The 26,106-nt window shown below is 44.3% G+C and overlaps 1 protein-coding gene across 1 annotated transcript in view; it reads left to right on the top strand.

Annotated features, from left to right (window-relative positions):
- LOC110492868 (cadherin-23) overlaps positions 1–26,106 on the top strand; it is a 582,104-nt gene that overhangs the window by 181,965 nt on the left and 374,033 nt on the right. The gene's annotated exons all lie outside the window — the stretch shown is intronic.

Here is a 26,106-nt window from a genome sequence, read left to right as displayed (position 1 = left end):
TGAGAATTTTTTTTTTCTCCAGAAAATCACATTGTAGGATTTTTAATGAATTTATTTGCAAATTATGGTGGAAAATAAGTATTTGGTCAATAACAAAAGTTTATCTCAATACTTTGTTATATACCCTTTGTTGGCAATGACAGAGGTCAAACGTTTTCTGTAAGTCTTCACAAGGATTTCACACACTGTTGCTGGTATTTTGGCCCATTCGTCCATGCAGATCTCTTCTAGAGCAGTGATGGTTTGGGGCTGTTGCTGGGCGACACAGACTTTCAACTCCCTCCAAAGATTTTCTATGGGGTTGAGATCTTGAGACTGGCTAGACCACTCCAGGACCTTGAAATGCTTCTTACGAAGCCACTCCTTTGTTGCCCGGGCAGTGTGTTTGGGATCATTGTCATGCTGAAAGACCCAGCCATGTTTCATCTTCAATGCCCTTGCTGATGGAAGGAGGTTTTCACTCAAAATCTCACGATACATGACCCCATTCATTATTTCCTTTACACAGATCAGTTGTCCTGGTCCCTATGCAGACAAACAGCCTCAAAGCATGATGTTTCCACCCCCATGCTTCACAGTAGGTATGGTATTCTTCGGATGCAACTCAGCATTCTTTGTCCTCCAAACACGACGAGTTGAGTTTTTACCAAAAAGTTATATTTTGGTTTCATCTGACCATATGACATTCTCCCAATCTTCTTCTGGATCATCCAAATTCTCTCTAGAAAACTTCAGACGGGCCTGGACATGTACTGGCTTAAGCAGGAGGACCTTGCCTGGCACTGCAGGATTTGAGTCCCTGGCGGCGTAGTGTATTACTGATGCTAGGCTTTGTTACTTTGGTCCCAGCTCTCTGCAGGTCATTCACTATGTCCCCCCGTGTGGTTCTGGGATTTTTGTTCACCGGTCTTGTGATAATTTTGACCCCTCGGGGTGAGATCTTGCGTGGAGCCCCAGATCGAGGGAGATTATCAGTGGTCTTGTATGTCTTCCATTTCCTAATAATTGCTCCCACAGTTGATTTCATCAAAACAAGCTGCTTACCTATTGCAGATTCAGTCTTCCCAGCCTGGTGCAGGTCTACAATTTTGTTTCTGGTGTCCTTTGACAGCTCTTTGGTCTTGGCCATAGTGGAGTTTGGAGTGTGACTGTTTGAGGTTGTGGACAGGTGTCTTTTATACTGATAACAAGTTCAAACAGGTGCCATTAATACAGGTAACGAGTGGAGGACAGAGGAGCCTCTTAAAGAAGAAGTTACAGGTCTGTGAGAGCCAGAAATCTTGCTTGTTTGTAGGTGACCAAATACTTATTTTCCACCATAATTTGCAAATAAATTCATTAAAAATCCTACAATGTGATTTTCTGAATTGTTTTTCTCATTTTGTCTGTCATAGTTGAAGTGTACCTATGATGAAAATTACAGGCGCCTCTCGTATTTTTAAGTGGGAGAACTTGCACAATTGGTGCCTGACTAAATACTTTTTTGCCCCACTGTATATTCTGGTTAGAGCCAGTTTGCACTGTTCTGTGAAGGGAGTAGTACAAAGCATTGTACGAGATCTGCAGTTTCTTGGCAATTTCTCACATGGAATAGCCTTCAATTCTTAGAACAAGAATAGAGTAAGTTATTTGTTTCTGTCCATTTTGAGCCTTTAATCGAACCCACAAATGCTGATGCTCTAGATACTCAACTAGTCTAAAGAAGGCCAGTTTTATTGCTTCTTTAATCAGAAAAACAGTTTTCAGCTGTGTTAACATAATAGCAAAAGGTTTTTCTAATTATCAATTAGCCTTTTAAAATTATAAACTTGGATTAGCTAACACAACATGCAAATGGAACACAGGAGTGATGGGTGCTGATAATGGGCCTCTGTACGCCTATGTAGATATTCCATATTTTTTTCTTCAATCTACTGTTTACAGCTACAATAGTCATTTACAACCTTAACAATGTCTACACTGTATTTCTGAACAATTTGATGTTATTTTCATTGACCAAAAATTTGCTTTTCTTTCAAAAACAAGGACATTTCTAAGCTAAGTGACCCGAAACTTTTGAACGGTAGTGTACGTTATGTAGGTATGCACGTCAGCTTTCACATCGGGTTGTTAAACTAGACATCAGCCGATACCGATGTCAGCATATTTAGCTAATATTGTCCGATTCCGATATGTTCACCAATATATCGTGCATCTCTAATGCCAATTTATAGGCCCTGAATGACCCTAATCCATAAAAAACTACACCATATCTGGGCCAGTGAGAAAAATAGTTAGCTGGACTTTGGCATAGCTTACGAATAGGACCCAGAGCTTTATCTGTCCAGGTCATAAGGTCCGGAATAACTCCAGGCCCCAAAAAGACAAGTACACATTTTGCCACAACACTTTTGAACCTGTGGTGCCACCACTGCTTTAAATACTATAACGTATGGGCCTCCCGAGTGGCACAGTGGTTAAGGGCGCTGTACTGCAGCGCCAGCTGTGCCATCAGAGACTCTGGTTTCGCGCCCAGGCTCTGTCGTAACCGGCCGCGACCGGGAGGTCCGTGGGGCGACGCACAATTGGCCTAGCGTCGTCCGGGTTAGGGAGGGCTTGGCCGGTAGGGATGTCCTTGTCTCATCGCGCACCAGCGACTCCTGTGGCGGGCCGGGAGTAGTGCGCGCTAACCAAGGTTGCCAGGTGCACGGTGTTTCCTCCGACACATTGGTGCGGCTGGCTTCCGGGTTGGAAGCGCACTGTATTAAGAAGCAGTGCGGCTTGGTTGGGTTGTGTATCGGAGGACGCATGACTGTCAACCTTCGTCTCTCCCGAGCCCGTACGGGAGTTGTAGCGATGAGACAAGATAGTAGCTACTAAAACAATTGGATACCACGAAATTGGGGAGAAAAATGGGTGAAAAAAATAAAATAATAAAATACTATAACGTATAAATGTCTCAAGAGCATAGCGTAACTGTCTTACCTTATCATAACCCAAAAGATAAGGTTGCATTGCTCCATTGTTTATAACAGGAGCATAAACCTTCAAAATATGTTCAATAGCTGTCAACTACCTTGTCCATTTCCCATCCGAATAGGTTTATGTATTAGGTTAGGCCAAATGTAGGGTTAAGGAGCGGTTTCGCGGACAGAGATGACACCTAGTCCTGGACAATAAATTATTTGACTGGATATTGTCCATTTATCTTGCTTTTTAGTCCAGGACTAGGCTTAATCTGTGTCTGTAAAATCTCACCATAATGTTTAAATGAGTGGAATGGGATGATGTTTACATTATCAACCTCATTAATGGGATCAACCTACTGTAAAAGTACTGTAGTTAAACATGTCCACACACACATACACGAAGGCGCACACACACACACATGCATACTGTACATACACACACTCCAACCAATCTTCTTACAGTGGGTAAGTAATTTCTTATTAATTTTGACAATTTATAGTGACGGCCCTCCGGATGAAGGACATTTAGACACAATTTAATAACATGCTGAATTATTGATCAGCTCATTTCAGAGGTGAAATATAGCTAATTGTCTCGCTTCAGTGATTAATCGAAGGGTACCTGGGGTAGCTCCATCTGTTTCAGGATCTCAGGCAGAAACTAGAGGGTGAGACTCTTACAGTAATTATTCCTAATCAGTACTGTACCTGTATCTCGTCTGCCAGTACAGTACATCATCTCTTATTAGCTCTTGTAACCTTGTATAACCTACTATAACTAGTACCTCAGCAGCGACCATTTAGCTCTAACAGCCTAACCAGTGTCTTTTTTGTATTACTATGCTATTGGCACACTGTTAGGGATTGCCATGAATCTGACAGTAATTTACAGGCAGCTAAAAGGCAAGTAAGTTACTGTAGTTCATATTGGAGTACACCTACAGTTATCTAAATACAATTTCACAACAAGTACTGTGTAATGACACAGTACACTACCATATAATTGACTGTATTATACTATAAAAAAGTTATTAAAATGAATTGAGGGGATTGAGGTTTGTATTTCACTGTAATTAAATTAATGTTATGGAATTGGTTCAAGCAGGTTGACTGCTAGGTAACACATTACAGCATATCAATGAATAGTTGGTATTTTATATCACTACCACTTCTAGTGGACTTAAAAGTATTCCAAACTGGCAGCGACTTCAGTGCAACACAGACCAAAAGGACATAGCAAAATGCTCAACCATAGTTTTAAGACTTTCCGCTACTCCAATCTGTCCCCTACATTTTAAATTGATAGGGCACTATTACCACAAGTTAAATTGTTACAACACTCTCAGTAATGGGTGCAACAAATATAGCCTCTAACAAGGCACCCCTAAAAATATGTTACTGACCCAGAAACAACAATTCCATGCACTCACTAACGGTCAAAATATTTTTGGAGCTCACAAATACGGTATGATACTGTATTCCGTGGAATGGAATTACAGTATCGTTCGAAAAAACTATGGATTCCCCCAACCACAATGCACAACAACCTCCATTATGCTGCAGTAAAACATTTCACAGTATTTTACTGTTGAAAATATCCAAAATTGCCATGTTAATTCCAGTTATTTGTTAGTGTATTTCTAAGCCAAATTCATCAAGAAACAAAGCATACAGCTTAACCTTTGTTGCATACAGCATTTGACCTTAGTTAACAATAAAGGCTCCATCCAATAAGGGAGTGCATAACTGGCGGCAGGGAAGTCAGGCGCAGGAGAGCAAAACCCATCGCGCACCAGAGTAAACGTGCACATGCACTTACAATAAACAATCCCACACAAAGACAAGGGGGGAACAAAGGGTTAAATATACAGCAAGCAATTGAGGGAATTGAAACCAGGTGTGAGGGAAAACAAGACAAAACACATGGAAAATGAAAAGTGGATTGATGATGGCTAGTAGACCGGCGATGCAGAGCGCCGCCCAAACAAGGAGAGGACCGGACTTCGGTGGAAGTCGTGACAGTACCCCACCCCCCAGACACGCACCGACGCCGGCCTCGGGGACGACCCGGAGGACGAGGCGCAGGGCGATCCGGATGGAGACGGTGGAACACCCGCAGCATTGAAGGGTCCAACACGTCCTCCACTGGAACCCAGCACCTCTCATCCGACCGACCCGTACCCCTCCCACTCCACAAGGTACTGAAGGACCCTCGCCCGACACCGCAAAACCAGTATAGAGCGAACGGAGTGCGCCGGGGCCCCCTCAATGTCCAGAGGGGGCAGAGGAACGTCCTGCACCTCAGACTCCTGGAGCGGGCCAACCACCACCGGCCTAAGGAGAGACACATGGAACGAGGGTTTAATACGGTAATCAGGGGGAGCTGTAACCTATGACAAACCCTGTTCACTCTCCTTAGGATTTGAAATTGTCCCCAAAAAATGGACCCAGCTTCCGGCAGGACAGGCGAAGGGGCAGGTTCCGGGTCGAGAGCCAGACCCGGCACCGGGGCCTCACTGCGGTGACGGTCTGCGCTGGTTTTCTGGCGGCGAGCACGGCTCGCTGGAGTTGAACATGGGTGGCGTCACATGTCTCCTCTGCGTGCCTGAACCAGTCATCCACCGCAGGAGCCTCGGTCTGACTCTGATGCCAAGGCGCCAGAACCGGCTGGTACCCCAGTAAGCACTGGAAGGGGGAGAGGTTAGTGGAGGAGTGGCGAAGCGAGTTCTGAGCCATCTCGGCGCAGGGCACAAACACTGCCCACTCCCCCAGCCGATCCTGGCAATATGACCGCAGAAACCTGCCCACATCCTGGTTCACTCTCTCCACCTGCCCATTACTCTCGGGATGAAACCCCGAGGTAAGGCTGACCGAGACCCCCAGATGTTCCATAAACGCCTTCCAGAACCTCCAAGTAAACTGGGGACCTCGATCAGACACTATATCCTCAGGCACCCCGTAGTGCCAGAAGAAGTGCCTTATCAAAGCCTCCGCAGTTTGTAGGGCCGTAGGGAGACCGGGCAGAGGGAGGAGACGGCAGGACTTAGATCGTAGTGTTTCCCTCTGAGGGGTGGGAGGACGATAAGAAAATCCACCGACGTGGATGCGACCAAGGCCGCTGTGGAACGGGTAAGGAGTGTAGTTTCCCTCTGGGCAGGTGCCTAGGAGCCTTACACTGGGCGCACACCGAGCAGGAGGAAACATGAACCCTCACGTCCTTGGCCAAGGTAGGCCACTAGTGCTTCCCAACCAAACAGCACACCGTCCAACCGATCCCAGGATGCCCAGAGGAGGGTGACGTGGGCTCAATAGATCAACCGGTCACGGACAGCAGACGGCGCGTACAGACGCCCAGCGGGACACTGGAGGGGAGCGGGCTCTGCACGTAATGCCTGCTTAATGTCATCCAGCTCCCACACTTCCGGCGCCACCAGGCAGAAGGCTGGAGCTGGATGACATTAAGCAGGCATTACGTGTATGGGAGTGGGATCCATGGGCCGCTCCTCTGTGTCATACAGTCGGAACAATGCGTCTGCCTTCACGTTTTGGGAACCTGGTCTGTAGGAAAGGGAAAAGACAAAACGTGTGAAAATGTCAGTCTCCTCGCTGCCCGGATGTACTCCAGATTGAGGTTGTCAGTCCAGATGACAAAGGGTGTTTAGCTCCCTCAAGCCAATGTTTCCACGCCTTCAGAGCCTTGACCACAGCCAACAGCCCCCGGTCCCCCACGTCATAGTTACGCTCTGCCGGGCTGAGAAGGCACAGGGGCGGAGCTTCGGTGGCTTACATGAGCACTGAGAGAGCACGGCTCCTATCCCAGCCTCAGACGCGTCCACCTCCACTATGAACGCCAAAGAGGAATCCGAATGGGCCAGCCTGGGAGCCGAGGTAAACAGAGCCCTCAGGTGACCAAAAGCCCTGTCCACCTCAGCCGACCACTGCAAATAAACCGGGCCCCCCCCTTCAGCAGTGAGGTAATGGGAGCCGCTACCTGACCAAAACCCAAGATTAACCTCCGGTAGTAATTGGAAAACCCGAGGAACCGCTGCACTTCTTTTACCGTGGTGGGGGTCGGCCAATTACGCACGGCTGAAATGTGGTCACTCTCCATCTCCACCCCCGAGATGGAAATGCGGTACCCTTGGAAGGAGACGGACTGTTGGAAGAACAGGCATTTCTCAGCCTTGATGTACAGGTCATGCTCCAACAGTCGACCAAGTACCCTGCACACCAGCAACACATGCTCGGCGCGTGTAGCGGAGTATATCAGAATGTCATCAATATACACCATTACACCCTGCCCATGCAGGTCCTTGAAAATCTTGTCTACAAAGGCTTGGAAGACTGATGGAGCATTCATCAACCCATACGGCATGACGAGGTACATAATGCCCTGAGGTCGTAATGAGCTCCGTCTTCCACTCGTCTCCCTCCCGGATATGCACCAGTTTGTAAGCACTCCTGAGATCTAGTTTGGTAGATGTGCGCCCCATGCATTGACTCAATCTCCGTGGCAATAAGGGGTAGCGGGTAACTGTACCTCACCGTGATCTGATTCAGGCCTCGGTAGTCAATACACGGGCGCAGACCTCCCTCCTTCTTCTTTACAAAAAATAAACTCGAGGAGGCGGGGGAAGTGGAGGACCGAATGTACCCCTGAAGCAGGGATTCGGAGACATATGTTTCTATAGCCGCCGTCTCCGCCTGTGAGAGGGGATACACGTGACTCCTGGGAATTGCAGCGTCTACCAGGAGATTTATCTCATCGCCCCGTCGATGGGGTGGTAATTGAGTCGCCTTCTTTTTGGAGAAGGCGAGAGCCAAATTGGCATATTCAGGGGGAATGCGCACGGTGGAGACCTGGTCTGGACTTTCCACCGTAGTGGCACCAACGGAAACCCTTAAACACCTCCACGAGCACTCTCGCGACCACCCCGTGAGAGCCCTCCGTTGCCAAGAAACAGTGGTGTCATGACAAGCTAACCAGGTTAGGCCTAGCACCACGGGAAACGCAGGAGAGTCAATGAGGAAGAGACTAATTCTCTCCCTGCGTCACCATGCCCAGAGGAGTGGTGGCCTCCCTAATCAACACTGACCCCAATGGTCGACTATCTAAGGCGTGAATGGGAAAGGGCACAGTCACGGGAACAATGGGGATCCCTAAACTATGGGCGAACGATCTATCTAGAAAATTCCCAGCCGCGCCTGAATCGACGAGTGCCTTATGCTGGGAATCCAGAGAAAGCTCACAAAACGTAACATACAAATACCCGGCAGTGTGACCTCTGCGGCCAGGGAACCAGCAGATCCCAATCTGAACGTCTGCAGGTAGCCAGCAGGTTATTCAGCCGGATGGACTGGTGGACCTTCTCTGGTCGAAGGTGAGGGTGCTGTCTCTGCAGGCCAACTCCCAATGGACGTCCTCGCGCAAACTGCAACGATAATGTTCGATCAGGGCCCCTTCGTTCCATGCCGCACCGGTGGCCAGGGTCCGAGACTCCAGGGCGAACTCCTGGGTGCTCCTCATCTCCTGTCTCAGATGGAAGAGGCGCTCACCCGCCGCTCTACCCTCGGGCGGGCGGTCGAAACTCCTCGAAATGGTCCAACGCCGCATCTCCCTCTCCCCACACGGCGTTAGCCCACTCCAGGGCTTTCCCAGAGAGCCACGAGACGATGGCAGACACCCTCTCATGGCCCGAAGGAGCCGGATGGACGGTTGCCAGGTATAGGTTGAGCTGCAACAGGAACCCCTGGCAGCGTGCAGCCGTCCTTTTGTATTCCCCGGGAAGCGCAAGACGAATCTCACTGGGACCAGGGGAAGGGGGGGCGAGTAGTGGAGACCCCGGTTGTGCTGGTGGAGGCGCCATAGTACTCCCTGTCTCTCCCAGTGGTCCATTGTTTGGACAACGCGGTCCATGGCTGTGCCAAGATGGTGGAGCATCGCCGCGTGCTCCCGGATGCACTCCTCCACCCCTATACCAGGGGCACCTGCTCCTGCTGAGTCCATTAGTGGTTGTGGGATTCTGTAAGTGAGTGCGTAACTGGCGGCAGGGAAGTCAGGCGCATGAGAGCAAACCTGGGTAATCAACGGAGCAGTTTTATTCATAAAACCACAGGAAACCAGAACAACAAACAAATGGGTACAAAACCTGTCGTGCACCAGAGAAAACGTGCACATGGACTTACTATAAACAATCCCACACAAAGACACGGGGGGAACAGAGGGTTAAATATACAACAAGTAATTGAGGGAAGTGAAACCAGGTGTAAGGAAAAACAAGACAAAACACATGGAAAATGAAAAGTGGATCGATGATGGCTAGAAGACCGTCAACGCCGAGCGCCGCCCGAAAGAGGAGAGGACCCGACTTCAGCGGAAGTCGTGACAGCTCCAACCATTTCCATTTAGCCTGACCCTTACTTTACTCTCACCTTCACAATCTCTTCTTTTATCTCAGTTCCTTCCTTCAAACCCAATAATACCTTCAGCAGTGAGACAAATTGTAGCTCTGGAAGAAAGTGAGAGAAGGAGTGAGAAAATGAAAGAAGAGAGTGAAGGAGTATGAGAGAACTGGCACAATCACAGCCCCGCTGGCTGAAAAGCAGAGGGCAGTTGATAGCAGGAGAACAGGAGGCAGCGAGATGGGGGGAGAGGCGAGGCCCCTTAGTCAACATAGGTGTAATCATGGCTCCATTGTGGCCAGCAGTTGGACCTCAGTACCTCTGTACAGGCGCCCAGCGGGACACCCATGTCCACAGCCCCTTCAGTCCCGTTGTAAACCTCACGTCCAGACACCGCCTGCACAAATTACACATTTTTAACATTCTGCACATGCATAAAATAACAGCACATCAAATGAGAGGGTGACTGCAACTTAACATGTGTTCAGTGTTCTGTATTCTTTCAATATAAGAAATAACAGACATTGTGCTTTTCGTAAGTGGAATGGACTGCTGTGTCTAATTGTCAGTGAGTGCACTCTGAGAATAGCTGGCTAACTATGTAGGTGGTGATAATTACTTTATTTATTTAGATTTGTTTATAAAGCACTTTTTGTACAGTGTATATACTATTATAATATATGCCATTTAGCAGACACTTATCCAATGAGTCTTAGTCATGCGTGCATACATTTTCAAATGGGTGGTCCCAGTAGGAATCAAACTCACAGTCCTGGCGTTGTAAGCGCTGTGCTCTACCAAGTGCGTCACAGAGGACCACAAAGGAGTGCATTATTCTGCTTAGCAAATAAAGGAAGTCCCAGTATTATCCTGATCACAACAACTCCCACTCACATCTGCACTGCTCTATCCATGTGTGCTGAAATCCTTAACATAATTAAAGAGGAGATGAGCTAATTCATGTGGTACTCAGTTCACCCAAATTCCAAAATGAACCATTGGTTTCCTTATACTGTAAGCAGTCTATGGAATAGGTATGACAGCAGGCCTTCATTGTAAATAAGAATTTGTTCTTAATTAACTGACTTGCCTAGTTAAAATGTATTACATTTATTCAATTACATTTGATTTTATTTACCTGCCAGTTTCCAAATGCAAAAATGTTAACATTTGTGGCACAAATCCCAATCAAGTCATGGAACCGATAATCGCATTTTTCGGGCATCATGTCCAAATCTTCTGAAAGTATCTAAAATTGATTGTGAAGCTCAAGAAAAGATTCCGGTACCAGTGGCATGCATTGAAACACGTGGCCATTCCGTGGCATTCTTTTGCAAATGACTATGAATTAACAGACTTGTTTCCTAAATCCTGTCAATACTAAACATCATATAAAGGTGTGGGACATTCTTTGTGTGACAAGAAATAACTAGCAGGTCTATTACATTCCAGCAGCTAAAATTGTTCCGTCTACAATTCAACTGTGGGAACATGGCGTCTCTCAACACCAGACAACAGAAAGAGCAGGCCGCTACTATACGAGAGATTGTTTGTGAGGAGATTACAGGACCTCTGCCCTTGACTTACAATTAAAACCGGTAAATGTATTATTGTCAGTGCTCACTGCTAAAGTGAATCCCTATTCAACCAAGGTGGAAAGTCTGGGGAAGACAGCCAATGCGACAGAGGTGCGACTCCATGACCTGGAAAGGAAAATCAAACTCCAAAAGAAAATAACAGAACCCTTTGAAAATCTTTCCCATAAATTCAATGTGCTGGTCACAGGACTTCTTTCATGAGAAATCTTTTCTATGAACTATTTGAGCAGGAGAAGCTGGTTCCCATGCCACTGATTAACATTGCGCACCATCCGGAACGGCTCTCGCTGTATGATTGTACTGATCTGTAGCTTTTTGAAGTCAAACTGCTGAATTGTTCACCTTGCAGTGGAATCTATGGGTCTACCATATACAGGTAAGAGGATCAGCATCTACCCAGACGTGAGTGCCGAACTACTAAAACAGAAAGAGACCTACAATGAGGTGAGATCCCAGCTAAGCAAGTTAATCTGAGATGCCAGTTCATCCACCCGGCACAACTCATCTTGACCTTCCAGAACACAACACACACATTTTCAACTACCAAGGAAGCTCAAGACTTATTCGAGAAGCATATCAAACCCAACACACACGGAGGCAAGCGACAGATGGAACCCCATGACTGGCTCATTATTCAGGTATGCTATCCATGCACAATCATATATCCTAGCCTATGGCTATGATGCTGCCCTCAGCATAAGACAATATTGTGTGGGTACAAGGAACACTATTACTACTTTATTATTTATTTTTGAAGACCAAGAATATGCTGCTTAAAAGAGATTTCATTTACATTCTTGTCATTTAGCAGACGCTTTTATCCAGAGCGACTTACAGTAGTCAGTACATACATTTTCATACTTTTTCGTACTGGTCCCCCGTGGGAATAAAACCCACAACCCTGGTGTTGCAAGTGCCATGTTCTACCAACTGAGACACACATTTCATATGTAAGGCTGCCACTCGCTATTATGCTACAACCCTGTTATGAAAGTATAGGGAGGGGGGAACAGGGGGGCTGGGGAAGAGGGGGAAGGGGGCAGGGAAGGGGGAATGATTTATAGAGGTCTTCTGGGTGGGGAGTGACCAATGGTTTTGTTTCACTATGGATCCTGCTTTTAATTTTACATCCATGGGCTTTTCAACTGTGAAGATGACAATTACATTTTAGAAAAACAAGTGCAACACTAGCTATTCACTTGTGAAATTTGAAAGGCCTTAATATTCCCATTTACCGTTCCAGCTGGCTTGACATTCTAGCAATAACCATGTTGATATGTATGATTTTATGTAATATCATATATTAATATGATTTGATATAGCAATACTCCAAGAAACACACCTGCTCCAAAATGGAAAACATACAGCACTAGTCAAATGTTTGGACACACCTACTCATTCCAGGATTTTTCTATATTTGTACTATTTTCTACATTGTAGAATAATAGTGAAGACATCAAAACTATGTAGTAACCAAAAAAGTGTTAAACAAATATTGTATATTTGAGATTCTTCAAAGTAGCCACCCTTTGCACACTATTAGCATTCTCTCAAACAGCTTTATGAGGTGGTCACCTGGAATGCATTTCAATTAACAGGTGTGCCTTGTGTTTCAGCCAATCTGTTGTGTTGTCACAAATTAGGGTTGATATACAGAAGATAGCCCTATTTGGTAAAAAAAAAAAAAGTCCATATTATGGCAAGAACAGCTCAAATAGTCAAAGAGAAATGACAGTCCACCATTACTTTAAGACATGAAGGTCAGTCAATCCGGAAAATTTCAAGAACTGCAGTCGCAAAAACCAACAGGCGAAATTGGCTATCAATGAGGACCGCCACCGGAAAGGAAGACCCAGAGTTACCTCTGCTGCAGAGGATAAGTTCATTAGAGTTACCAGCCTCAGAAACTGCAGCCCAAATAAATGTGTCACAGAGTTCAAGTAACAGACACATCTCAATATCAACTGTTCAGAGACTGCATGAATCAGGCCTTCATGGTCGAATTGCTGCAAAGAAACCACTATTAAAGGACACCAATAATAATAAGAAACTTGTTTGTGCAAAGAAACACGAGCAAAGTACATAAACCGGTGGAAATCTGTCCTTTGGTCTAATAAATCCACATTTTAGATTTTTGGTTCCAACTGAGGTGTCTTTGTGAGACCCAGAGTAGGTGAACGGATGATCTCTGCATGTGTGGTTCCCACCATGAAGCATAGAGTAGGAGTTGTGATGGTGTGGGGGTGCTTTGCTGATGACACTGTCTGATTTATTTTGAAATGAAGGCACACTTAACCAGCATGGCTACCACAGCATTCTGCAGCGATATGCCATCCCATCTAGTTTGCGCTTAGTAGGACTATAATTTGTTTTTCAACAGGACAATGACCCATCACACCTCCAGGCTGTGTAAGGTCTATTTGACCAAAAAGGAGAGTGATGGAGTGCTCCATCAGATGCCCTTGCCTCCACAATCCCGTGACCTCAACCGAATTGAGATGGTTTGAGATGTGTCTGACCACAGAGTGAAGGACAAGCAGCCAAAAAGTGCTCAGCATACGTGGGAACTCCTTCAAGACTGTTGGAAAATAATTCCACGTGAAGCTGGTTGAGAGAATGCCAAAAGTGTGCAAAGCTGTCATCAAGGCAAAGGGTTTTAAGAATCTTAAACGTAAAATATATTTTGATTTGTTTCACACTTTTTTGGTTACTACGTGATTCCATATGTGTTATTTCATAGTTTTGATGTCTTCACTATTATTCTACAATGTAGAAAACAGTAAAAATAAAGAAAAACCCTTGAATGAGTAGGTGTGTCCAAACTTTTGACTGGCACTGTAAATTAGAGAACAATTTGTACAAACTGGCTGTTTTTTCCTTCAGCCCCAAACAAAACTAAAGGTGTAACCATGATGATACATAGGAAACTCAAAATCACCATCCTTGGTAAAGGCAAAGACCAAGGCTGAATCACATTCCTTAAATGTATCCATTATGGAAAGAAAACTGCCTTTATTCATGTGTATGCTCCAAATTCCTACGGTTTTTATTTTTTGAACAGGATATTGTTAGAATTAACTTTATTCCATCTGCTTATTTGGACAGACATAAATGCCATTCTGGACATGTGGGACAAATCTAAAAAGACCAACTACAATCCACAGGTGAGCTCATGACCCTAAGGCAAAAAGTAGGGCAATTTATATTCAAACAGGCACAAAGCATTGTCCCGAATCAATTTCGTACTATTATGTACTCTATTTTCTTTAATCAAGAAAATTTACATATGAGCCTATCATCATGCTTATTACTGCCATATTCACATTTCAGAATCTCCTAAATGAACCACAAGATGGTGCTTTAATGTTTCCTTACTAATCAAATCAAATCAAATCTATTTATATAGCCCTTCGTACATCAGCTGATATCTCAAAGTGCTGTACAGAAACCCAGCCTAAAACCCCAAACAGCAAGCAATGCAGATATAGAAGCACGGTGGCTAGGAAAAACTCCCTAGAAAGGTCATAACCTAGTAAGAAACCTAGAGAGGAACCAGGCTATGTGGGGTGGCCAGTCCTCTTCTGGCTGGCCAAGATGTTCAAATGTTCATAAATGACCAGCATGGTCGAATAATAATAAGGCAGAACAGTTGAAACTGGAGCAGCAGCACGGTCAGGTGGACTGGGGACAGCAAGGAGTCATCATGTCAGGTAGTCCTGGGGCATGGTCCTAGGGCTCAGGTCCTCCGAGAGAGAGAAAGAAAGAGAGAAGGAGAGAATTAGAGAGAGCATACTTAAAATTCACACAGGACACCGATTAGGACAGGAGAAGTACTCCAGATATAACAAACTGACCCTAGCCCCCCGACACGTAAACTACTGCAGCATAAATACTGGAGGCTGAGACAGGAGGGGTCAGGAGACACTGGCCCCATCCGAGGACACCCCCGGACAGGGCCAAACAGGAAGGATATAACCCCACCCACTTTGCCAAAGCACAGCCCCCACACCACTAGAGGGATATCTTCAACCACCAACTTACCATCCTGAGACAAGGCTGAGTATAGCCCACAAAGATCTCCGCCACGGCACAACCCAAGGGGGGGCGCCAACCCAACCATTATTAAAGTTCCCCAAGAACACAGTGGCCTCCATCATTCCTAAATAGAATACGTTTGGAACCACCAAGATTATGTACAGTATGTGTGCCATTCAGAGCGTGAATGGGCAACACAAAATATTTAAATGAATGGGGTAAAGTAGTAAGTAGTAAGTAAGAACTGCAACGCTGCTGGGTTTTTAACTCTCAACAGTTTCCAGTGTGTATCAAGAATGGTCCACCACCCAAAGGACATCCAGCCAACTTGACACAACTGTGGGAAGCATTGCAGTCAACATGGGCCAGCATCCCAATGGAACACTTTTGAAACCTTTTAGAGTCAATGCCCCGACGAATTGAGTCAGTTCTAATGTTTTGTACACTCAGTGTGTGTGCGTGCAAATATATAAATATACAGTTGAAGTCAGATATTTACATACACTTAGAGTTATTAAAACTCCAACTTGATTTGCACTTTTCGCACCAAAGTACGTTAATCTCTAGGAGACAGAACGCGTCTCCTTCCAAAGGGATATGACAGCTGCGTAGTTCCATGGTGTTGATACTTGCATACTATTGTTTGTACAGATGAATGTGGTACCTTCAGGCGTTTGGAAATAGCTCTCATGAATGAACCAGACTTGTGGAGGTCTTGGCTGATTTCTTTTGATTTTTGCATGATGTCAAGCAAAGATGCACTGAGTTTGAAGGTAGGCCTTGAAATACATCCACAGGTAGACCTCCAATTGACTCAAATGATGTCCATTAGCCTATCAGAAGCTTCTAAAGCTTTGACACCATTTTCTGGAATTGTACAAGCTGTTTAAAGGCACAGTCAACTTTGTGTATGTTAACTTATGACCCACTGGAATAGTGATATAGTGAATTATAAGTGAAATAATCTGTCTGTAAACAATTGTTCTAAAAATGACTTGTTTCATTCACAAAGTAGATGTCCTAACCGACTTGCCAAAACTATAGTTTTTGGGAGTGGTTGAAATACTAGTTTTAATGACTCCAAGCTAAGTGTATGTCAACTTCCAACATCAACTGTGTATGTTTAAATATATATATATATTACGCTGAGCATACACCCCTTCCTTTTGCCATCAGAACAGTCTCATTTCATTGTAGCATGGACTCTACAAGGTGTTGTAAGTGTTCCACAGGGATGCTGGCCCATGTTGACTCCAATGCTTCCCACAGTTGTGTCAAGTTGGCTGGATTTCCTAAAGTTATTCAGCCAGACAGCTCCCACTCCCAATGGACTCTCCACCATCCTCCCTAGACTAGAATGGAGACATGGAGTCTCCAGAATTCCCCACCTCTCTATAAGTGGGTGGGGAGAAAGTAGTCTTTTGCTGCTACATCTAGAGCGGCTGAGGTCGAGTAGAGGGGGAGGCTGGTGGAAAAGAAGGGGGCTTTACTGCCCTATTACACATTATAGAGCAGCCAGGCCAGTTGAAAGATAAATGGAGGCCCCTTTTGTATTACAGATTTCTCATGGTTATTAGAGGCATTAATTTTTTCTCTCTCTTACATAAGTACTTCCACACAACTTAGCTGGACAATTGTGCTCAGCTCTGAACTACTGAACTATTCACTGTGCCACTCCCAGCTCTGAAACTACATGTTGACTGATGTGTGTGTTGTGGTTATTTACTGAGCCGCAGCGGCAGTTGTGTTAATGAGACATTGTTTACAGGCTGCTGTGTGGAGAGAGATAGAGACAGACTGTCAGGCTTTAGGAAGGGAAAAGGATATCAACCATATCTCGTACACACTCCACGCTCCCTTAACAGTCACTTGCACTCCACAAATATGAATGATCACACTCTCTCAAATATATCTAAACACTCCATGCAAGTACTCTGCACACATTTGGGACACTCACAGTGGCCATGTCGAAATGTGGCTTGCCTGCTACTTACTTCAGCTGCATAATGTGTAATGACAAAGCAAAAATATGTTGATGTGTTAGGGGATCTGTAAGATATGGCATTTGTTGTTGTATTTGCATTGTGAAGGTGTTTTATGGGATCACTGTTGATGGATTGATTCTCCCTGTGTGGAAGGTGGATTTACTAAATCATGATTGATTGATCCAGCGGATTCGATGCCCGATGACATCCAAAAAAGTCCTCCTTTACTTTCAGAGTAGGAGTTTATCCCCCCACTACCACCATTCATATTTTTTCCCCCTTATTTATTTCTCTCTACCTCTTCCTCTCTCTCTTACACATCTCTGTCTTATATATATATATATATACACACACAGTGGGGCAAAAATGTATTTAGTCAGCCACCAATTGTGCAAGTTCTCCCACTTAAAAATATGAGAGAGGCCTGTAATTTCCATCATAGGTACACTTCGACTATGACAGACAAAATGAAAGAAAAAAAAAATATTTGCAAATTATGGTGGAAATAAGTCAATAACAAAAGTTTATCTCAATACTTTGTTATATACCCTTTGTTGTCAATGACAGAGGTCAAACGTTTTCTACAAGTCTTCACAAGGTTGTCACACACTGCTGCTGGTATTTTGGCCCATTCCTCCATGCAGATCTCCTCTAGAGCAGTGATGTTTTGGGGCTGTTGCTGGGCAACACGGACTTTCAACTCCCTCCAAAGATTTTCTATGGGGTAGAGATCTGGAGACTGGCTAGACCACTCCAGGACCTTGAAATGCTTCTTACGAAGCCACTCCTTCTTTGCCCGGGCAGTGTGTTTGGGATCATTGTCATGCTGAAAGACCCAGCCACGTTTCATCTTCAATGCCCTTGCTGATGGAAGGAGGTTTTCACTCAAAATCTCACGATACATGGCCCCATTCATTATTTCCTTTACACGGATCAGTCGTCCTGGTCCTTATGCAGAAAAACAGCCTCAAAGCATGATGTTTCCACCCCCATGCTTCACAGTAGGTATGGTATTCTTCGGATGCAACTCAGCATTCTTTGTCCTCCAAACACGACGATTAGAGTTTTTACCAAAAAGTTATATTTTGGTTTCATCTGACCAATCTTCTTCTGGATCATCCAAATGCTCTCTAGCAAACTTCAGACGGGCCTGGACATGTACTGGCTTAAAGCAGGGGGACCTTGCCTGGCACTGCAAGATTTGAGTCCCTGGCGGCGTGGTGTGTTACTGATGGTAGGCTTTGTTACTTTGGTCCCAGCTCTCTGCAGGTCATTCACTAGGTCCCCCCGTGTGGTTCTGGGATTTTTGCTCACCGTTCTTGTGATCATTTTGACCCCACGGGGTGAGATCTTGCGTGGAGCCCCAGATCGTCGACATTGTCTTGTTTGTCTTCCATTTCCTAATAATTGCTCCCACAGTTGATTTCATCAAAACAAGCTGCTTACCTATTGCAGATTCAGTCTTCCCAGCCTGGTGCAGGTCTACAATTTTGTTTCTGGTGTCCTTTGACAGCTCCTTGGTCTTGGCCATAGTGGAGTTTGGAGTGTGACTGTTTGAGGTTGTGGACAGGTGTCTTTTATACTGATAACACGTTCAAACAGGTGCCATTAATACAGGTAACGAGTGGAGGACAGAGGAGCCTCTTAAAGAAGAAGTTACAGGTCTGTGAGAGCCAGAAATCTTGCTTGTTTGTAGGTGACCAAATATTTATTTTCCACCATAATTTGCAAATAAATTCATTAAAAATCCTACAATGTGATTTTCTGGATTTTTTTTCTCATTTTGTCTGTCATAGTTGAAGTGTACCTATGATGAAAATTACAGGCCTCTCTCATATTTTTAAGTGGGAGAACTTGCACAATTGGTGGCTGACTAAATACTTTTTTGCCCCACTGTTTGTGTATATATATATATATATATATATATATATATATATATATATATATATATATATATATATATATATATATCTTTCCAACCCTCTCTCAATAGGACACAGGCACCTTAATCCAGTGAGACAGATGTGTCATCAGCACTACTGATGCATGTCTGCCTTCCTGCAAGAGGACAGGAGGGAGGGATGTAGGACTTAAAGAGAGAGGGAGTACGCACATCTGTGTGTGTGTGTGTGTGTGTGTGTGTGTGTGTGTGTGTGTGTAACTGAGAGAAAGAGAGAGAGTTTAGGAGTAGGAGAGAGAGACAGAGAGATATATAGTGAGATGCTGGCCGGGTAAGGTGGAGTGATAGGCAGTGATGTTAGAGGATGTAGACAAAGGCAGCCAGTCAGCTTCTTTTACCTGTGTTATGCTGTTGTGTTCACTGGGCAATGAACCTTGGCCTCACAGCACACCCAAACGACCACTGATAGTGTGTGTGCGTGCATGTGTGTTGTTGGGTTTCCTGGACAATGGTCCTTGGCCTCCCGCATACCCCTGTAGTACAACTGATATGGGCTGAGTAGCATACACAGAAACACACACCCTCTGGTGGGAGGTGCAACACAGCAGACAGACAAAGAAAGCCGCATATATATGGAGGGGTGTTCACATATACCCTTCTCCCCTATGTGGTCACTATCTACTGCTCCTGACCAGGAACCTATGCGTGTGTGTGTGGATGTGGCTGTGCGTGCTTGTGTGGGTTTCTTTGTTTCTATTGTATTTGGGAGTTTGGAGATATTTGCCTATGTTTCAGTGTAAGATATAATTCCAATGAATGAACATGTTTTACAAGTTTGCTGACAAACTCCTTTGCATCGACAGGGGAGTGTTTGTGTTTATTCCTACAGTGGCTAGGAATGCAGGTGGGATGGGTGTGGCTTAGTGAATGACCATACAAGCAGCGCTCCCCAATTTGAAAGTTCCATCAAAGTTATACATCCAACATATCATGTAAATAACCAACACCTGCATAGCAGATCATTGTTCTTATCACGGGTTATATATTCCTTATATTCAGCACCACCCCGACTTCAACATATGTGAAAATCGAGTGTTTCTACAGTACCAGTCAAAAGTTTGGACACACTTGCTCAATCAAGGGTTTTTATTTATTTTTTTACTATTTTCTACATTGTAGAATAGTAGAGAAGACATCAAAACCATATAGTAACCAAAAGTGTTCAACAAATCTAAATATATTTTAGATTTGAAATTCTTCAAACTAGCCACCCTTTGCCTTGATGACAACTTTGCACACTCTTGGCATTTTCTCAACCAGCTTCAGGAGGTTGTCACCTGGAATGCATTTCAATTAACAGGTGTGCCTTGTTAGAAGTTAATTTGTGGAATTTATTTTCTTCTTAATACATTTGAGCTAATCAGTTGTGTTGTGACAAGGTAGGGGTGGTATACAGAGAAGCTCTATTTGGTAAAAGACAAGGTTTATATTAATGCAAGAACAGCTCAACTAAGCAAATAGAAATGACAGTCCATCATTACTTTAAGACATGAAGGTCAGTCAATGTGGAAAATTTCAAGAACTTTGAACATTTCTTCAAGTACAGTAGCAAAAACCATCAAGCGCTATAATGATCCTACAGAATGGCACTGAGATGTCATGTCCTTCATGTCCTTAGGAAACCCTTAGTAATTTGTTTTATTTTGTATTATTTATTGCATTGTTAGCCCAGAAAACCTCAAGTGTTATTACATACAGATGGGAAGAAGTATTGGATATAAAAATGACGTCAAATTAACAACATTACGACCAGGAATATGACTTTCCCGAAGTGGATACTTTGTTTGGACCTCCACCTTGGACATGGGATCTTATCCCAGAGGCCGACCCAAAACAACGCGGTCACCGCAGGAGCGGCCTACTGGTCAGACTTAGAAGGCGAGCACACCATCCACCGCTTCCGAGCATATTACTCGCCAATGTCCAATCTCTAGACAACAAGGTGGACGAAATTAGGTCATGAGTTGCCTTCCAGAGAGACATCAGAGATTGTAGCATTCTCTGTTTCACAGAAACATGGCTCACTCGGGATATGTTGTCAGAGTCAGTACAGCCACCCGGTTTCTTCATGCATCGGGATGACAGAAACAAACATCTCTCAGGTAAGAAGAAGGGCGGGGGTGTATGCCTGATGATTAACGACTCATGGTGTAAACATAACAACATACAGGAACTCAAGTCCTTTTGTTCACCTACACCTAGAATTCTTTACAATCAAATGCCCACCGCATTATCTACCAAGAGAGTTCTCTTCAATTATAGTCACAGCTGTGTAAATCCCCCCCCAAGCAGATACCTAGACGACCCTGAAAGAACTTCACTGGACTCAATGTAAACTGGAAACCTTATATCCTGAGGCTGCATTTATTGTAGCTGGGTATTTTAACAAAGCTAATCTGAGAACAAGCCTTCCTAAATTCTATCAGCATATCGAATGCGCGACACGAGCTGGTAGCATTCTGGACCATTGCTACTCTAAGTTCCGCGATGCATACAAAGCTCTCCCCCGCCCTCCCTTTGGCAAATCTAACCATGACTCCATTTTGTTGCTACCAGCCTATAGACAGAAACTAAAACAGGAAACGCCCTTGCTCAGGTCTATCCATTGCTGGTCTGACAATCTTCAAGATTGCTTCAATCACATGGACTGGGCTATATTCCGGGTAGCCTCCGACAAGAACATTGACGTATACGCTGACACGTTGAGCGAGTTTATTAGCAAGTGCATCGGTGATGTTGAACCCACTCTGACTATTAAAACCATCCCTAACCAGAAACCATGGATTGATGGCAGCATTCGCTCAAATCTGAAAGCGCGAACCATCGCTTTTAATCATGACAAGGCAACTGGAAACATGACCGAATACAAATGCCAACTCATAATTGGTTAAAATCAAACAATGCACACCAATGATGTAATTGGAAACATTTTCTTCCTCTTATCTTTTTTACTACAAAACCTAAATGTGCAATTTTCACATACATTGAGTAAACAACACATTAAGAACACCTGTTCTTTCCATGACACACTGATGTCATGACTTTACCTCCTGGGTGAGGATCAAAGAGAGTCCCCCCCTCTCCCACCAGAGAGGAGGGGGGGGGGGCAGTTCTAGGACTTTAATGATAAACTTCCTCTCTCATTCACTGCAGTATGGAGAAGTCCAAAATCCTTTGTGTGTAGAGAAAAACTCTGCCTCAAAACTTTAACATCAGAAAGTTGGATATTGAAACAATATGTCTAACGTAAATAATGTGGGAAATGGTTGGTGGGGCTCCAAACAATAATAATGTCAAATCAGTTGTTTTGTGATATCATTAAGGATTGTATAACAGTAATTCTGCAAATGTATACATCCCAGTTATCAGATTTACATCTAAATGTTGTGGAACCTATGTGATTAAATACGAAACTATTTGTGAGAAGCTGAAATGTGATTTTAGCCTTCTAAATGAGATAATTGTTTTTCATATAGACTTTTGCCAAGTCAGTAACCCCTCCCACGTGAGCACAGACATTGTGGCAACATGATGGAACCGCCCTCCAAGGTGAGGGCATTAAAGGACTCCTAACAAAATGTACATTTGGCCTGATAGCATGGCTACATGGCTGACAAATGGTTTAAAACTATAAGACCAGTACATTGCCGGGTTGTTACTGGCGTGTAAAATTGTTTAAAATGACTAAACCTGTATACGTGCAGCGTGAGCTGAATACGTGACAAATGGTCTAAAACTACAAGGCCCTCTTAAACTAGACAAGGACACCGAAGATGAGAAAAAAATAACATTCTAGAAGAAAAAGAAACGCACACCTATTTAGGCGAGGTGCTGGCTAGCGGAGTAGAAAGCTTGAAAATAAAAGAGAGCCGCACACTCTAGGAGCTCAGATACAAAAATGTAATTACCAACGTTTCGACAGCCAAGCTGTCTTCATCAGGGTATAAAAAAGATAACATTACCCTATCAAACGACCATTGGAACGTCTGATGTATCCAGGTAAACGGACACATCCAGAACAAAGAAAGCTACTACTACAACTACTAAGGACATGGTGACCTCTGGTGGACAACCAGAGACTTACACAACCAGAGAATTTCTGTCAAACTATTCGTCACAGACTGATCGGGCAATTTCCATAGGCAGAGATGACAAAAACATACAAGCGTAAATATGCACATTGATTTTCTAAATCCGAATGAGCGGTTGTTAGGGTGCTAAATATCCATATTTACGATGAGCGTATTATTGAATTGTATACACGATCCTTTGTCTTTCCTTCTCCCACTCTTTCTTTCCCCACCCCATTCATTGTGTAATAAGCTGTCATATCGGGTTCGTCCATTGGGGACTTTTCATTACATTATGTTGGTAATCAATTCAACCTATACTGTGTGTGTATGTATTTCTGTGTGATTATTTCGTTAGTTAATTATTTATTTACTAAGTCAATTTGTGTAAGCTGAGTCATCATGTAGACTGGGGTTTGTGCAGATTTATAGAATATTACGATGTTCAGAATGAGACTGATATGAGGTTAGTTGTTTAGTTGATAAGAAACAGGAACTAGTTGGGATACTGTTCATCATTAAAGAGAAACTGCCCCTAAAAACTATACTGTGTGTGTATGTATTTCTGTGTGATTATTTCGTTAGTTAGTAAATAAATAATTAAGCCAATTTGTGTAAGCTGAGTCATCATGTAGACTGGGGTTTGTGCAGATTTATAGAATATTACAATGTTCAGAATGAGACTGATATGAGGTCAGTTGTTGAGTTGATAAGAAAGAGGAACTAGTTGGGATACTGTTCATCATTAAAGAGAAACTGCCCCTAAAAACACATTTTCCTTTTGAAAAAGGCCTATGTGGCATCGATATGAGTCAGAAACATTTATTATATTGTCAAAATTGACTACAACGTGTAAATAGGATAATTTGTTCATGAAGTCAGTTTCGTCTAAAATGTAATGTTAAACGAGGGATAACATACTATGGGGAGTCGCACTCTCGCGACTTCGGTTGAAGGATCTACAATGGTACCTGACAAGGCCAATAAAATCCATGCCTCATACGAAGCCCTGCCTTCCACTGCTGATACGCGTGAGGCATGGACTCATTCCTTCAATTTAATAACACCCTTCACCAAGCCCAGGAACGGGCAGTGCGGGGCCAAACAGGTGTTGGACCTTGTTTCCCTGGTTCCAGGGAACAGTAGTTATAGTCATAATGACCCACAACAGACCACCCAGACCAAACCCTGCCTGATGCGGTGATCTGGGTATTGCGGATACGGCACGCTGCCAAGTTACTTTCCCCTGTCCCAGCTGTAAGCACACTTAGAGAAGTGACATCCAAGCGATAAAACCACACAAAAGTGTGTGGTGATGCCCAACTCGCCCCAGCACATATCTCCTATAGTCAACCCTTTAAACAACGCCCAAGATGCTGCCAGACCTCTGGTGGAGTGAGCACATACACAGCTAGGTAAACCTTGCTCCTGGTTGCTAAATGCCAGAGAGAGAGCACCCTGCTTAGAGAGCGCCCTGCCGCTACTTGGATTAGCAGAACAGACAAATAGCTGGTTACACAACTGGATATCCCGGGTTCGTTCAATGTACGTGTGCAAAGCTCGTACCGGAAACAGGGAAAAAACCTCTGTTGCTTTTCAGAAGCAAAGGAAGAGGTTGAAAGGGAAATAGCTCAAACGCTAAGGACCTGTAGATATAGCCATGACTCTTGGAGCGAAGGCTACATTTGGACTCAATGTCACCTTACGGGTGTATGGGTAACGCGTGGAGGTCCCCAACATGTTTAGCCGAGGCCAAAGTAATGAGCAGGGATATTTTGTAGGAGAGGATCTTCAGATCCACTGACATCAGAGGCTCAAAGGGGGCCACACCCAGCGTCTCCAAAAACATTGCTATGTCCCGTGTTGGTGCAATAGGTTTAGATACCAGTCTGAGACCACATACACCTTTCAAGAACTGCACCACTAGGGGATGTGCCTCAGGTGTGGTTCTGTCAATTCCCACATGACATGCTAAGATAATGGCCATGTACACTTTTAATGTGCAGAATGCGCATCCCTGCTCGAAAAGCACCTGTAAGAACATAAGGATGTCCCTCACAAACCACTGAAAATGATCAAGCCCCTTCTCTTGGCACCAGAGCTCAAACGCTTATACGTATACAGCCATCTCGTGGAGGGCGCCCTTGCAGACTGATTGGTATCATTAACATTCGAAGGTAAACCCCTAGTCATCAGATTGGCCCTCTCAGTGGCCAGGTCCATAGGAATCAAATCTCCGGCCTCTCGTGCCAAATCTTTCCATGTGCTTGGGACAACAGGTCCCTGCGCAACTGGAGTTGCCATGGGTCTCCATCTAAAAGGCGAACCAAGGCTGCCTGGGTCAACGGGGAGCCACAATAATTAATGATAAGCCCTCCCGGCACACCCTATCCAACATCGGCTGAATCAGAACCACTGGCGGAAACACATAAAGGAGGGTCCGAGGCCACTGGTGCACCAGAGCGTCTGTTACCAGAGCCAACTGTCCCAACAGTTGATGCGTAAAGACCTACGTTGGCTCTGCCAAACCTCTCCTATATCTGGGAAACCACCCAGGAGTGTATTCTCCACTCCTGAGGAAGGGGATCCCCTGCATATCAGATCTGCACCCGAGTTGAGGCAACCGGGAACATGCACCGCCCGAAGTCAGAGCAAATGTGCAAAGCAACAGGGAGTGAGCCAAATCTTTAGAATAGACAATAGAATATTCTAAATAGACAATAGACATAGAATGTCTACAGCTGAAGTTGTACTCCATACACAACTTATTTTAATTTGCTAGGTGAAGTGTTAGCATGCTGTCTTTATAAGCACATCAATATGATATTTACATCAGAACATGTTTTGTCTTTGTAACTTGAAGACACCCATTGGATTTTTGATGATAAATGTATCTATACTCAAGCTGGATGGCATTTGTACAATGTCCATATGTGCAGGTTGGCATTTATTGTATTGAGTCTTGCCATGGATTCAGAACTTAGAAAACAAAAATGTAAGGTTAGGGTTAGTGTGTGGTTAAGTGCAGTGTGGTTAAGGTTAGAGTTTAGGGTTACTGTTATGTTTAAAATGTCATATTTCATGACTTTGTGGCTGTTCCAGCTAGTG

Source organism: Oncorhynchus mykiss, chromosome 16, assembly GCF_057628025.1.
Source record: "Oncorhynchus mykiss isolate SJ-2025 chromosome 16, ASM5762802v1, whole genome shotgun sequence".
Lineage (NCBI taxonomy): Eukaryota > Metazoa > Chordata > Actinopteri > Salmoniformes > Salmonidae > Oncorhynchus > Oncorhynchus mykiss.
The sequence above is the reverse complement of the archived record's forward strand: the minus strand, read 5'-3'. Positions and strand labels throughout refer to the sequence as shown.